Genomic DNA, 13,483 nt, shown 5'->3' on the forward strand with positions numbered 1-13,483 from the left:
ACGTTATTCTTTAGTATTCTTTCTTCTTGACTGGTTTCTTCATTCTTCTAATATTCTTTCGTCAACACCATTCACTGATGATTCTCTCTTCAAGTTATCGTCTTTCTTCAATACACTTCACTGAAATTATGATGAATGTCTATAGCATGCGTAGTCGGTGAAAATCTCTCTCTCTCTCTCTCTCTCTCTCTCTCTGAGTGGAATAGGACGAAGAAATTCTCTCTCTCGTGTCTCTTGGAGAGCGGGGTGTGTTATGATGAAATGGCGGGAGTGGAGTTAATTCGGTGGAAAACACTGCACGTTGCTCTTTCTCTTGTTGAACAATTCTTCTTTCTTGCATCCTCCGGATGCCACCACTTTTCTAGGCTATCTTCTAACCTAGCTACAAGTAGGTTTTGGTTAGTGTGATGTCACGATTATCACTCCCTGATGATTGTTCAACGATATAGCTGGATGATAATCAGGGGTATACTATTTTGCTTGGAGCGTCTGTGTCTATGCGATTTTAGACTAGACTGTATCCCGTGAAGTAGCCTAGTGTTGCAAGAAAATTTCTCTGAGCAAATTGAGTCGAAAGAAGAGGTTGCTAATTAGATATCTTCTAGTAGAAGAGATGGAAAATGAAGAAGTTCTTTTCCAATTGTACGGGGGGAAAATGGCTAAAATACGCGTGATGTTTGAATTGAAGAATGAAGAAGAATTATATCAGAAATTTATTGCAAACCACCTGCGTGAAGACCCCAATAAATTTTCCGAGTTTTTCCGCCTTTCTGTTGAACAATTCGACTTCCTGGTTGAATTGATCAAAGACGACATATCAAAGAAGTCTTACAACAATCTTACAGCAAAAACCTGTAGCCACTGACGCCTGAAGAAAAAATTTCCTTCACGTTATGGTATGTGCCTACTTTTAATTTTTGCATGATTTTTTCTAGTTTTGAACTTGGAACTTTTAATAATTGGTATTGAATAAAACACAAGTTTATTTTTCATTTATTAAACACTGAAATTTCAGTTATAATTTTCATTAAATAGCCTCACTACTCTCTTCACCTTGATATTTCTGAAACTACGATCATATATCGTCTTGTGTCACTGCACAGTTTGAAAAAGATGAGTTTTTATGATAAATGAGTCGACTTTGCCAGGGGATTAAACTACGGGCATCAAAGGTAGAGACAGTTGAAAAACCATTGCCTTAACGAATTGGGCATTAGTGTGTACTAGTGGAGGATTATTGAGATGAAATTTGAGGAGAGAGCAGAATTGCCGATGCTGACTGAGTCGGGGTTGACCCTTCTGAGTTTTGCCCAGAACTTGTATTGTCCGACAACGGTGGCTCGATGTATTCCACTTGTTCTGGATCATCAATGAATTCGTCTTGTGTTGCAGTGATGTTTGAGAAGCTTCTGTAAAGAGAAGTCACAGAATGTAGGTACTATTAGTGTAAGAAAATATAATGAACAACGTATAGCATATCGTGATATTTTGTTTAAGATTAATATAAGATCATAGGGAAGAATAGATTTTAATTTAATTGCCACTTATCCTTTAATATCAGTAGAAATTTATATTTCGTATTGACAATGAAAATTCACTAACGGTCAATGTTCTTCAGCAGCTGGGAGAAATTACAGTTTTTCTTCCAGTGCCCATTTTTCCCTTTCTTCGTAGGTGGAGCTGCTGATCCTGTTTCCTTAATCTTGTTTCTGTCATGATGTTTCGCCAACCTTTTTTGCAGTCATCAACTATAAAACATAAAAAAATTGATTACTATATACTAGAAAAAGTAGTAGTTAAAGCAGAAGTGCATATAAATGTTTTTTATCTGACAGGTATCTGGCCACTAGTGAGTCTTTCCACTCGCTGCAGTTTCAGTTCAGAGTATCAGTGAGTGAAATCGGTCAAATAGTAAAACAGACGTTGGCAGCTCTAAGGAAGTAGTTTGTGCTATTGTTCATGCCCTCACTGACTCCTGAGGCTTTGGTACAAAAGGCTCAGGAATTTCATCATAAATGAGATTTCGGTAATTCTATATATTAGCTCCGCGCTTGTTTTTACCTTTTCAACTGGTTTTTTCTACACTTTTAGGGGTTCTGATACTGGCGGTGCATCTGTTAGTACTGGCCCGGGGGTGGGGGGGGGACCCATACGTTAACAAGTTATTGCACTTGCCGGACGGGGTATGAACCGTTCGAAACAGACGTACCCGTGCTGTGTCTTGAGAAGATCGCATATAGAAACCCCTTGTTGGATGGACTTCGGGGGTTAATTACAGGTTAATTAGACTCGAGCGCCAAAAATGAAAGGTAAATTCATAATTAGCAACCAAAAAACTGTAGAAAAGGCCAAGTTATGGTGCCGTCGGCGACGCGGAGCTACCCTATAGTTCTACCGAGATTTCCCCCAACTGTTGTGGAGCAATGATGGATAGTGTGCCCCAACAAATCTGGCTCACTCTTTTACAATTACAAGGGCTTTTTCTCGACAGTGTTTCTAGCTGTAGTAGACGTGAATTACAAATCCCTATTTATTGACGTTGGATCCTAAAGGGAAAGAAGGTGACCCCGGAATTTCTGAAAGGTCGTGTTTGGGGAGATGTTCAACAGTGCCACACTACTTCCACCCCCAACGCCAGCTGCCAGATTCCGACCTTGTGTTACCCTATATTTTTGTCGGTGATGATGCTTTCCGGTTACATCCAAACATGTTAAAACCATACCCACGAGAGCAAGGGGTTGGGGGAGGGGGGGAAACGTGAAAGCTATATCCAATAATAGGTTGTTCTGCGCTCGCTGAACCTCTGAAATGCTTTTGGTTCACTAACCCAAGTATTTCGTATTTTTTACACTACAGTCAATCTGCTTCCTGAAACTGTCGACGATGTTGTGATTGTTTGCTGTTGTTTGCACAACAGGCTGATGGATGCCTGTTGTACAAAATCTCATGGCCCGAAGTACGAGCTAGACACTACTCAAGAGTTCCCCTCTGACAATTGCATTAATTTTACAAGAGCTCGCGGGTACGCTAACTTTGAAGGATTTGCAATAAGAAATTCATTTGCTGCATATTTCAGCGATGACGGGAGAGTTAGGTGGCAAGATAATAGAGTTAACAGAACCGATGAAAATTAGGTAGATATGTAGGCCTACCTGTGTATCATTATTCTCGTTATTGAAAATGAATATACATATATGTTGCTTAGTGGCCAGAGGTGCTAATGTTACTATTGTCACAGTGTGTAATAAAGAAAGGTAGACAAAACTGCGTTTTTCCAATGTATACATCAAGGTAAAGGTTACAAAGCGTACTACAGTATGTATTTCCGAAACGGTGAGTCATCCTTATTTATTTATTTATTTATTTTTAAATATCTTGTAAAGTAGCTTATGGATCAATTCAACACTTTTACATAGGTTTCGTGATACACCCCTAATTTTTTAATTTAATATGCGATTGTAAAGTGTTCTATTTTAGTGAGTTCACTCTTGTATTCAAGGACAAAATCTGTGGCTTGATTGAGGAATTAGAAAACCATGGACCAGGTAATCCCCTACCACCATCCATGCATTCCTATGATTTCCTGCCCCTTCAGTTCGAGTAGAAACATCTAGGCAGGTGTAGGAGAAATTAAGTATATCTTAGTTTAACCAGACCACTGAGCTGATTAACAGCTCTCCTAGGGCTGGCCCGAAGGATTAGATGTATTTTTACGTGGCTAAGAACCAATTGGTTACCTAGCAACGGGACCTACAGCTTATTGTGGAATCCGAACCACATTATAGCGAGAAATGAATTTCTATCACCAGAAACAAATTCCTCTTGTTCTTCACTGGCCGGTCGGAGATTCGAACTCGCGACCAACAGAGTGGTAGCTGAGAACGGAACATGCTCACCCAGCGAGGAACTAGGTATAGAAGAGAAATCAGAGAGGGACGTTGGGGATTACCTGGGTCAGAACGTCCTAATTCCTGAATCAAATTTCAGTTATGTTTAGATATGCAGAAGAGCACTCCGCAACTGCATAATTATTTTATCAATTCAGGGATGTATTACGAAACCTGTGTAAAAGTCTTGAACTGATTCATAGGCGATCTTCATTCAAGATTGGACTCTCTTTCGACTGGGCCAAAAACCAAACCAACACCGATAAAAATAAAACCTCTGGTAAGAATTTTCTTTTATCATTGCCAAGAAATCCTGAAAATTTCACGACATTATATTGATAATGCAAAATATACTGTAAATTAGATTCAAACTCACCAAGTTTTCCCCACTTTGGCGGCGACTTCTGCCCAGACGTTGTCTTACTTGTTGGTCCATGTATTTGGAACGAGAAAGCTGCAACAACGGTGGATGTTTGGCAGCTTCCTTCGCAAGGATCTCATCTTGTTCCTCAAAAAACTTAGCAGCCATGACGCAGGTATCCCTTCCAGTTCAAGTAATCGTTGACGACTACGATTATATTCACTCTCCAGTCGACCGACTATTCAGAACCAAAGATGGTCGTTAACGACTCTTCTGTCAGTCGTTCAAAGCAAAACAGCCCAGTTAAAAAACAAGCAGATTAGTGCTTTAAGAATCGTTTGACATCATATACTGGGAGGCGTCTGGCTTCTATCGTTCAGGAACAAATTGAAGATAAATATCCTTGGGGTTCTTGATGCAAAAATTTCTTTGGGGTTTTCTTTATTATCCTTTTAAATTTTAAATGTTCCACTTGGGTTTAATTGCTGCTTCTTTGGGAAGTCGACTGGACTCGAGATTGAAATACACAAGTCCAAACCTGGACTTGGAAAAAACTAAGTTTGAGAGAGCTTGTAAGATGGACTTGGAAAAAACTAAGTTCGAGAGAGCGCGTAAAATGTCAAAGTTCAGTTATCTCGACATGGGCAACACAATACACTACGCACACCGTCTGCTCCTACTTTGACTGAAATTGTAACTCTGTGTTCCTTATTCTCCTTCTTCTCTCTCCCTTTTATGGTGTTGGTTTCTGGTGTCAGCCATGTCAAGGTTCGAGGTGTGTTGGCTAAGACCTTGTTCACTCTCTCTCTCACCTGCTTCACTATTCACTGTTCAGTTCACCAAAATCTTTATTCACCATCCAGCACCTGCTGAACAGCGACGGAAGTGTTTAGATAAACCTCTCGCCTTTATCGCTCATGCCTTATGCACTAAGATGATGTCTTTGTTACCAACCGGCACCGAAAACCATTGGGAAAGGCATTAAACTTTTATTTTGTCTTTAGCGCTCGACCAACACAGACACTTCCTCTCTCTCTCTCTCTCTCTCTCTCTCTCTCTCTCTCTCTCTCTCTCTCTCTCTCTCTCTCTCTCACACCTCCTACAAGGTCACGTGCTTCATGCTTTTTTCTGCATAGTTTTTATGAACAATCTTATGAATACTCTCTCTAATATATATATATATATATATATATATATATATATATATATTCATATATATATATATATATATATATATATATATATATATATATATATATATTTATATATATATATATATATATATATATATATATATATATATATATATATATATATATATATATATATATATATATATATATATATATATATATACAGTATATATATATATATATATATATATATATTCATATATATATGTATATATATATATATATGTATATATATATATATATATATATATATATATATATATATATATATATATATATATATATATATATATATATATATATATATATATATATATATATATATATATATATATATTCATATATATATATTATATATATATATATATATATATATATATATATATATTAATATATATATTAATATATATATATATATATATATATATATATATATATATATATATATTCATATATATATATATATATATATATATATATATATATATATATATATATATATATATATATATATATATATATATATATATATATATATATATATATATATTCATATATATATATATATATATATATATATATATATATATATATATATATATATATATATATATATATATATATATATATATATATATATATATATATATATATATATTCATATATATATATATATATATATATATATATATATATATATATATATATATATATATATATATATATATATATATATATATAAGCCCTTCTCAGTCCTCGTGAAACTTCCCCGGGATCCTAATGCAGTCGTAGGACGCCATTACAGGACGGGTCAACGGTCATCTTCTCTCAGACTGAGGAAACCTTCCTCCCCCCAGAAACCCCCCAAAAAGTTCGTTGGGTTTTAGCGTCACCTTACCTGGCACCGATTGGCTGATAGGCCTAAGGAGAAGTGCCAGAGCCAATCGTGTCGAGTGGAGAAGAAATCGGGGGTTGTGAGGTATGACAAGGTGGGAGGAAGATGCCCAAAGAAGGCGTCCCTTTGGGCAGAGCGTTTTTGTCGCGTTTAGGGGAAAGACGTACTTTCCCTCGCTGCATCCACCGGGTTCCCCCTCAGCCTCTCTTTCTCGGTTTTACGGTAAATTTTAGTTTGCTTAGATACTTGGGCCCTTGTGTAAGTTTTAGATAATACAGATCATTGTTAAATTTACACCCCTGTGTCTTATTCAAGCATGTCCCATAGTACTGCAGCCGGACCAGTGTAAGTCAACCCGACGAGAGGTTGGGGTCAGTTTCTGGTGTCAGGTGTGGGGTGAGAAGGAACAAGATGCTTTTCAGAAATTAAAAGATGCCCTTGTGAGCGACGAACTCTTGGCTTATCCGAGGTTCGATCGTCCATTTATTGTGACTAAAGATGCGAGTGATATCGCGATCGGAGGAGTAATATCTCAAATAGACGATGAAGGTAATGAGAGACCAGTTTGTTTTGCATCACGAGCATTAAAAGGGGCAGAGAGAAATTATAGTACTTTCGATCGAGAGGCTTTGGCAGTCCTGTGGTTGCTGGAGAGACACCCCTATTTCTTACTGGGACATAAAGTAAAGATTTTCACAGATCACAGACCGCTAACGCACCTATTTAAGAAGAGTTAAATTTCTAATCGCCAAGCTCGTTGGATCGAGCGAATTTTAGAGTTTGATATCCTAAAAATAGAGCATATTCCAGGCAAAAGTAATAGGGTGGCGGATGCTCTCTCCAGGAACGTCATAGGAGTAACAACATGCGCTGCAAAGCCCAAGGAAGAACGACAAAAGAAACCACGTAACGTGGGTGGCACCGGCGATGTCGGCACTGGTGCCAGCAGCGTTACGACAAATGCTAACAGTGACAGTCAATCGGATGGGAGCGCGGAGCATAGAGAACGGGAATCTCGTGGGCACTCACAGGTGAGTGGGAGTGACCGGGGTGACAGCAGGATGAATGCAGGTGGAACTCCGACTGGGGGAGTTCAGAGTAAATGCCCAGAGAATGAAAGTGTGGTTGATTTTTGTGGGTGGAGTGTGCGAGAGCTTGTTGAGAGTCAGGGTTCTGAAGCCTGGATTAATCAAATCAAGGCCTGTGTGAGAGGTGAGAGCAGCGAATTCCCGAGTTCTGTGCATTTGCGGAAGGATGTGTTCTTCATTGCGGGGACGCAAAGGACTTGGGAGGGGAGTGCTAAGCCCTTCTCAGTCCTCGTGAAACTTCCCGGGGATCCTAATGCAGTCGTAGGACGCCATTACAGGACGGGTCAACGGTCATCTTCTCTCAGACTAACCTTCCTCCCCCCAGAAACCCCCCAAAAAGTTCGTTGGGATTTAGCGTCACCTCACCTGACACCGATTGGCTGATAGGCCTAAGGAGAAGTGCCAGAGCCAATCGTGTCGAGTAGAGAAGAAATCGGGGGTTGTGAGGTATGACAAGGTGGGAGGAAGATGCCCAAAGAAGGCGTCCCTTTGGGCAGAGCGTTTTGTCGCGTTTAGGGAAAGATGTACTTTCCTCGCTGCATCCGCCGGGTTCCCCTCAGCCTCTCTTTCTCGGTTTTATGGTAAATTTTAGTTTGCTTAGATACTTGGGCCCTTGTGTAAGTTTTAGATAATACAGATCATTGTTAAATTTACACCCCTGTGTCTTATTCAAGCATGTCCCACAGTACTGCAGCCGGACCAGTGTAAGTCAACCCTGACGAGAGGTCGGGTCATATATATATATATATATATATATATATATATATATATATATATATATATATATATATATATATATGTATATATAGGTGTGTGTGTATTATATAGAGATATGTATATATATATATATATATATATATATATATATATATATATATATATATATATATATATATATATATATATATATATATATATATATATATATAGGGTGTTTCGAAATTAGAGCCCCCTCTACACCATAAACTAAAGTTGATATTGACAAAAACAAAAGTATTCAGAACAGGTATTTATTTAAGGTTCTCTCTGAATATTTAATATTTTGTGTGGCCTCCATCTGCCAGTACCATAGCCTGCATTCTTGAGGGGTATGATTTCAGCAAATCGCAAAAAAGCTGAGACTCAAACTCCATTTCCCTGAGCACTTCGGTCACCTCTCTTCGCAGGTCATCATAGTTCACTGTGCGCGCTTCAACACGATCTTTTAAGATACTACCAATGTTTTCACACACATTAAGGTCAGAGGAGCTACCTGGAAATTCACTTGAAGAGAAGAAATCGATACCACTGTTTCAAAGCAGCTCTTGTGTCTGAAGAGCCTTGAAACATGGTGCCTTATCATGCAAAAATGTGACTTCTTCAACAGATAACACATTTTCAGGATCTTTGAGGAAAGGAAATACTCCACCAGTAAGCACAGTTTCTCTGAAGTATTTGCCATTCCATGACTGTCCTTTTTCTGTGATGATCCACATTAACCGTTTGGCTGTGAAACAGAGAAAAATTCCCAAACATTCAGAAAATTTCACAACTTGGCGATAGCGCACGTCATCGCTGATATCATCCAACTTTGCAGCCCAAATGATGTCATTTTTATGATTTGGCTTCCTGACCATGTGAATGAAGAATTCATCTGATGCGGCAACATGGAGAAAGTCAGCTTCATCGCAATCTTTAAGAAATGAACCACAAAACCATGCACGGTCTTCTCTCTGTTGCCGAGTGATGTTGGGCTTGCTGATAACATGAAATGGCTTGATACCAGATTTTTTCAACTCATGTTGTACAGCACTATAACTTCTCTTCTTTCCCCTTTTTGTTTCTAGTTCAAGCGCCAATTTACGTAAAGACTTTCTTGGTCTTCCCACTGCCTTAGCTATGATGTCTTTTGACTCCTGAGAAAGAACTTCAGGCCTTCCTAGATTCTTACTCTTTTCGCGATGACAGTCATATGGATTTTTGTTCCAGTTTCTTTTAACAAAGGATTCATCTCTTTTAATGTATTTAGCTATCCAGGAACATGAAATGAAGGATGTGCCAGCATCCCTGGTCTCTCTGAAGGTTATAGCCTGGATTTGGTCAATCCATCTGATTTCCTCCGAGTCATTAGCCATGGTTGTATCTAACTCCGTCACTCAGTCTGAAAATACAGGAAATGTAAAATGAAATATAGCTTAATAGAAACTTAAAATAATGTACTTGGAGATAGGCTATAGCAGAAAACTTCATAACTTTCCATTTGTTCTGTGTAGGGGTGGGCTCTAATTTCAAAACACCTGTATATATATATATATATATATATATATATATATATATATATATATATATATATATATATATATATATATATATATATATATATATATATATATATATATATATATATATATATATACACACATTAAACAGAGCGGACAGGAATACTCTTGATTAGTCATTTGATTGCATGTTTATTCCCAACGTTTCATAATCCATGATTACATCATCAGGGTTCTAGAATTAAAAAAAAAACATTGACAATAAAAATTACAGAAAAATTATGCAAAGGCAAAGTCAGAACATAAAAAATGACAATCGACTTAAAAGGAAACTGTCATTTTTATGTTCTGACTTTGCCTTTGCATAATTTTTTTCTGTAATTTTTATTGTCAATGTTTTTGTTTTTAATTCTAGAACCCTGATGATGTAATCATGGATTATGAAACGTTGGGAATAAACATGCAATCAAATGACTAATCAAGAGTATTCCTGTCCGCCTCCGTTTAATGTCTGTATTCGGGCATTCCTGTCCCTTGCTCATTGGTATATATATATATATATATATATATATATATATATATATATATATATATATATATATATATATATATATATATATATATATATATATATATATATATATATATATATATATATATATATATATATATATAAGATGATTGTTATTGTCAGTATCAGGATGTTGATTTTTAAGGACAATTTTACACACACACACAAAATAGAAAACGCTGTAACATCCGAAGCGTTGCTTATGATGCAGTAAAAGAAAATGGACGCATAGTGAATGTGCGCTTGTTTGTTTGCTAATCTCTTTCTCTCCGCGGTGAGCAACATGTTCGCGGAAACAGTTGCGGGAAGTGAGTGTTTGCGTGGATGAATATGCATATGGAATATTATGAGCCCGTAATTAAGTCCCAGAAACACTTTTAGCATGACAGTAAAAGAAGCAATAAACCCTTCGTACAATTTTGCTGTCGTGGAAACTACAGTTAATAAGATGAAGTAGCAGCTGTTGAATTGCTTAAATGAGCCGTGTTTTCTTTACAAGCGTTTGCATCGTCTTTCTTACCTTAGGATAAAGGAGAGAGAATCTCAGTAACATGATCGTTTAATTTTCATTAAAAATTCATGACTACTTTTTATTCAAAATAATCGTTTTATTTTAGCTTTATAATCTTTGAGGTTTGGTGTTCTGGTTACAAAAAGGATTATTAAAATTTTTGGTTTTGCATTTAAAGTGAAAATTTTTATTTTTATCATGTAAATTTGCCCCACCATACCATAGTTATGTTGACGTATTAACATTTGTACCTTTTTCCATATTAAGCCTAAAGTAAATTTACGATGGCGTAATTATGAAAAGTTGTCTTTATATCGTAATTAAGTTAAGTTGTCCTTTATCCCCTTTGTACTGGTTTCTGTGATGTAGGAGATGCTATTTACTGAGACGTTTTGTTGAGATCACTGTCAGTACTAAGAAAACCATTCCTACAACGCTAAAGCTGTGAACAACAGTTTTTACTGCATTCATTTTTGACAAACCAAAGTTGTATTTCATACAAATTACCGAGTAGGTTCCATGTTTAAGTAATAAAAAAGAAAGCTGTTACTTGTTTTTTTCCGTTTCTAGCAGAATCTAATTAAAGATTCAGATGAATTTTAGATTGATGATCTAAGGAATTCGTGCTAATTTTAAACTATAAGTATAGGTTTTTCATCTTTGAATACTATTGAATATTGTAAATATTTTCTGTGTAATTTCTTACTCATAATCTGTTCCAGTATGAATAAAAGTTAGGAGTGATTTTCCCAATTATGGTTCTTAGTTTGCTTGTACCAAGTAAATTATTTACAATTTTTTACGAGGCTGATATCCACAAGAGGTTTTTATTCCACAAGGCAGTATTTTTAAAACGTCCATTGTTTTTCCACCATGGTAGCCGGCGACACTGTCAATATAGGACATTTTTAGGGGGAGGGCCTGCCAAATATATGAAAGGGCGGCGTGAGCAGTTAGTCAGAGTGTTGGAGAGCTTAGTGCGCCAAGGTAAGTGATTTTGCGTATCGTTTTTGACAGTAACAATTTAAGCAGTGCCTTCTTCTAATTGCATTATCGTCATCATCCGATACTTATCCTGCTTTTCAGTGAATCAGGTTAAGAAACCAGAGATTAAGGCAAATCATCTTCCCTGCCTTCTCGATTAAACCACCAATAACTCAGAATCAAAGGTCCCATAACTCTAACTGTTTTCACTAATTATAATTGTTAATAACAGCCAGAGTAACAGCGACTCTTCTCTCTTTGAAATAACATACAAAAAGTGACGCATTAGAGAAAAACTACGAAAGTTGATGACTTCAGGCAAATTATTGTTCGTACAATTATCTACGTTATCAAATATATATAAAAAATAATAATATTAAGCTATAGGTGAAGCCATACTCAAACCGACTTGATTTCTAGAATAAACGACTCAAATTCTAATATGAATAAGCTAAAGGCAATATGAAAGTGTGAGAAGAGAGAAGGAAATATAGAAAACTCTTTATTCTTACGAAGTACAAATTATATGCTCGTTAAACTGTTGCTTCTTTTTCAAAAATTACACTGGCAGCTTAAAAAGACTCAAATTTTTGAGAAATGTTGAGTCCTCACGTTATTCTCCTGTCAATCAGTTCCACTTCGTAGCGACTCTCCCGGAAATGAATATGCAAGCGGACACGTCGTGACGATATTTGAATTTCACTTCTTCGCGTTCAACGTTGATTGAGCGCTTGAGAAAGATGAAATGACTCAGGAAGGCCGACGTCTACAAGTATTCCAGTATTTTGACTCTGTCCTCATAAGGTATTTAAGCAGTCATGGATAACTATCAAAAGGATTAATATGATTTAAAATAGAATTTTTATTGTAATTTAAAAGCCTAAATCATAAGATTCGTAAGACTGGCTTTTAGTTGTATTAACCGCTTTAGTAATCTCTAGAATCGGTAACATTTGATTAATTAGGCATCATAATTCTAGATCTGCTAGTGTTTTAAAAGATGTAATTGTCCCTTATGACTTTAGTCATTTGATAAAAACAAGGTGGTGGGCGCGAGATTTAAAATCGATGGCAAACATTGAGAAACGCAGAATTAACTGCTAGTACTGAAACGTATTAAAAGCTTTAATTACGGTTAGGATCCTGTAATACTGAAAACATTCTATTGTGCCTCGATTCCTTGAAATATTTAGCAATATGTTTTCCAGAACTCCATCTCCTCTCCTCGTCTAGTCTTGAGATATGCGGAAGGCTTCAGGAACGCTTAGGTCGAAGAAGGTGAGAAAATCGAAGTAAATTGGGAGGCTTAGTTGACTTGGCTCCCCTTCAGACAGACTGGAAGGATTTTCTTTACGAGTGCCTGAGGAGTTCCAAAAGGTTTGCTGTGTAGGTGAAGGGCAGTGTGCGGGGAAGCCAGGTGTTGATGGGAAAGTTCCACTTCAGTTATTATTATTATTATTATTATTATTATTATTATTATTATTATTATTATTATTATTATTATTATTATTATTATTCACTGCACGTACCATTTTATTTTCTAGCTTACTGTTAATTCTAGAGCAATAGCATCATCATCCCTACTATTTAGTTATTCTTCTAATTCCTTATTACTGTTGATATTGTTTTAATCATCTTCGTAAATTGCTGATATTAATACTATTTCCATTAACTTGCGGAAAGTGATCATGACAGATCTTCATGCAAAGCGCGACTTCGAAAGATCAGCATATAG

At 36.4% G+C, this 13,483-nt stretch overlaps 1 long non-coding RNA gene across 1 annotated transcript; it reads right to left on the reverse strand.

The window, feature by feature from the left end:
• Positions 1-1,041: 1,041 nt before the first annotated feature.
• LOC136841422 (uncharacterized) lies at positions 1,042-4,428 on the reverse strand. Its single transcript, XR_010853942.1, has 3 exons — positions 4,264-4,428; positions 1,603-1,748; positions 1,042-1,409 (listed from the first exon to the last, which is right to left on the reverse strand). It is a non-coding gene; the product is annotated as an uncharacterized lncRNA (long non-coding RNA).
• Positions 4,429-13,483: the final 9,055 nt, after the last annotated feature.

Source organism: Macrobrachium rosenbergii, chromosome 1, assembly GCF_040412425.1.
Source record: "Macrobrachium rosenbergii isolate ZJJX-2024 chromosome 1, ASM4041242v1, whole genome shotgun sequence".
In the NCBI taxonomy this organism is placed as follows: domain Eukaryota; kingdom Metazoa; phylum Arthropoda; class Malacostraca; order Decapoda; family Palaemonidae; genus Macrobrachium; species Macrobrachium rosenbergii.